Below are 2,578 nucleotides of genomic sequence, written 5' to 3'. Positions count from 1 at the left end.
CTGGGGAGCGGCTGCAAATGCAGATGAAGCTTTGCTCGCCTACCCACGCTCACCTCCTGCTGTGCAGCCCAGTTCCTAACAGGTCATGGACTAGTGCCGGTTCAAAGCCTGGGGGTTGGGGACCCCTGACCTAGAGAACAAGTATGGTCCTTTGAGAAGACCACAAATCTTAGCGTCATAAATGAAATAGTCCTGTGGCTCGGTTTTCTCATCTTTATAATGGGAATAACCATTTCTTAAGATTCAAAAAAGTACCTGAAGTGCTTGGCACTACACCTGGCACATTTTGGGTACTTCTTATATTATTTTCCTCCAAACTAGCATGGCCACGTCTGCAATAAAAAACATGCACATCTACTTCTCACATATTCCAATTCCTTTGTGGAAATTTCGATCTCCCACAGCCTCTGAAAATAAAAGATAGTTCTCGGGAGAAAATGACCTAGCTCTATTCACACGACACCAAAAAAATCCCATTCCTTACAACAAAAGGGAGGTGACAGCAGCTCTCTTTCAAGGCAAAAAACACGAGTGCCCTCAGCAAGACGCATCCAGCACTTCAGACCTTGCAAAATGGCTTTTGTGAAGGTTTTCTGGAAAAAAATAAGGCCAGTGACTCCTTTGACACTGAGAGATGAAACTTAACTGTGTTTTACATCTTCAAAAGATTCCCGTTTCTGCTCTGGCATTTTGCCCATTTCTTTAGACAATCTAAGTACCTGTGAGGGTCTCAAGCAACGTCTCTGAACTTACTTTTCTGTGAATTGTCATGATACTCTGTAGAAGAGCAAGGCTCTCTTGTCCCAAGTGGTGGCAGCCAGGAGCACAGATATGGTGGCCAGCCTGAGAGCAGTGTGACAGCCAGGGAGACGAGTCCCTACATCGGCAAGAACATTTTCTCCAAAGACCCAAATTCTTGTCCCTGCCAGAATGATGCCTGAGAGACACTCCCTGTCCTTGCCCATCCTTCATCCCAAACATACCTGTCTCCACACTTCGTCTGATAAAAGACCCCCCCTGCCACCAAGCTCCTCACATATTCCATGTCCAAGATACACTGGACATTTTGCTATTTCCCAAATGAGATGGACCGTCTACACCGCTTTCACAGCTGCCATCCTTCTGCTGAGAAGGCTTCCTTTCTCCTCCTGGTAAACACCAGCTCATCTTCCAAGACCCTCCTCATTCATCACCTCTTCTGTTGAAACCTTTTTCCAAACCCTCACGTCAAATTACCTCTTCCCGACTCTAGGGTCTCGCGACTGTTGGAATTCTCATTCTCGTTATGCACCATTCAGTTTCGAGAAGATGAAGGAGGAGGGAGCCGTTAAGGTTGCTGTGTAAAACATTCTGCCTCTGTTCCTCCCCTCAGAGGCAGAGTGGGTTACATGGCTGGAGGACCAGCCCATCACTGCAATGTCTAAAGAGGCTGGAGGGAGCCTATCAAAGGCCACGAACATCCGTCATTTTGTCTCCCCTTCCATCTCCATTTGGACCAGTGGGAAGCAGAGATCTGGAGAAGTGTCTCTTCTGAACATCCAAATTGTCTCCCAAGTGGGCTCTGCCAAGGCCTAGCTGGAGAAACTAGCAAGCTCATTTTGGCTTTTAAACTAAGCATCGCCTTCCAACGTGACCTTTGTCATTAATAGAGAGGTATTCTGTTTCTCCGTACGCTGCCCGTTTGCCTCATTTCTCGGTCGGTTAAGGACTTTGGTGGGGAAGGCAGAGTGCCACATTTGCAGTACCTGAAAGATAAATCGAGGTTCCCGTCGATTGTGTGGATGGACCTATCAAGCGTCCCTGTTTTGTTTACCTATCTAGCATGTGTCTCGTTGTGTCGTATCCACTTGCAATAGGAAATAAAGAAGAGGTGATTAGAAGTGAAGGTGATGAGCCCAGTTTGGAACAGGACGTATCTGAGGAAGCAGCTCTTGAACTTTTAAGATAGGTCTGTGCTGGGGGCATAGGAGACACTGGTACCTAGGTGGTAACTGAGGCTGTGAGTAGGAAGCAGAATGCCCCATGCGAAAGGTGACAGAGACCTTTGCTCCAGTTCTGGGAGCAGCACGTTTCAACCTGGAGGCTTCCTGGAGTGTCTGCCACTTTTCTGTGACTTTCCATGCGTGCCGACCTCGCTTTCAATGGCTGGAGGAGACAGGCCTGCTTCTCTCTCCTCACAAGGCGGATGCTCTTCCCCCGTTCTTTCTCAGCTTCTCCCGTGACAGTCCCCTGATGAGATTCAAGGCCACATCCTGGACGTTTTAGCAATCTCCTCGGCAGGTCGCTGATTAATTTTCAAGGCGATTGCTGGTCTGTGCGCTCAGCAGCCGTGTCTCTTCCGAAGCGGAGACACGCCCGCAGCCCTGTGTTCCCATAACGGTTCAGGCGGAGTCAGCCAACATTTTAAAGTTATGTAAGCCTCTGTCAGTAACACTTGCCTGGCATAAGGGTAACGGTTCAGGCGAAAGGAATTAAGAGAGAGAGAGAACGGAAATTGGGGAACAAAGAGAAATAGAGGAAAGTCAGGAAAAAAGGGAATCGGAAAGAAGGCAATTGGTGGGAAATAACAGTCAAGTCA

This window comes from Pteropus vampyrus, unplaced genomic scaffold, assembly GCF_000151845.1.
Source record: "Pteropus vampyrus isolate Shadow unplaced genomic scaffold, Pvam_2.0 Scaffold232, whole genome shotgun sequence".
Classification (NCBI taxonomy): domain Eukaryota; kingdom Metazoa; phylum Chordata; class Mammalia; order Chiroptera; family Pteropodidae; genus Pteropus; species Pteropus vampyrus.
This window is presented reverse-complemented; position numbering follows the sequence as displayed.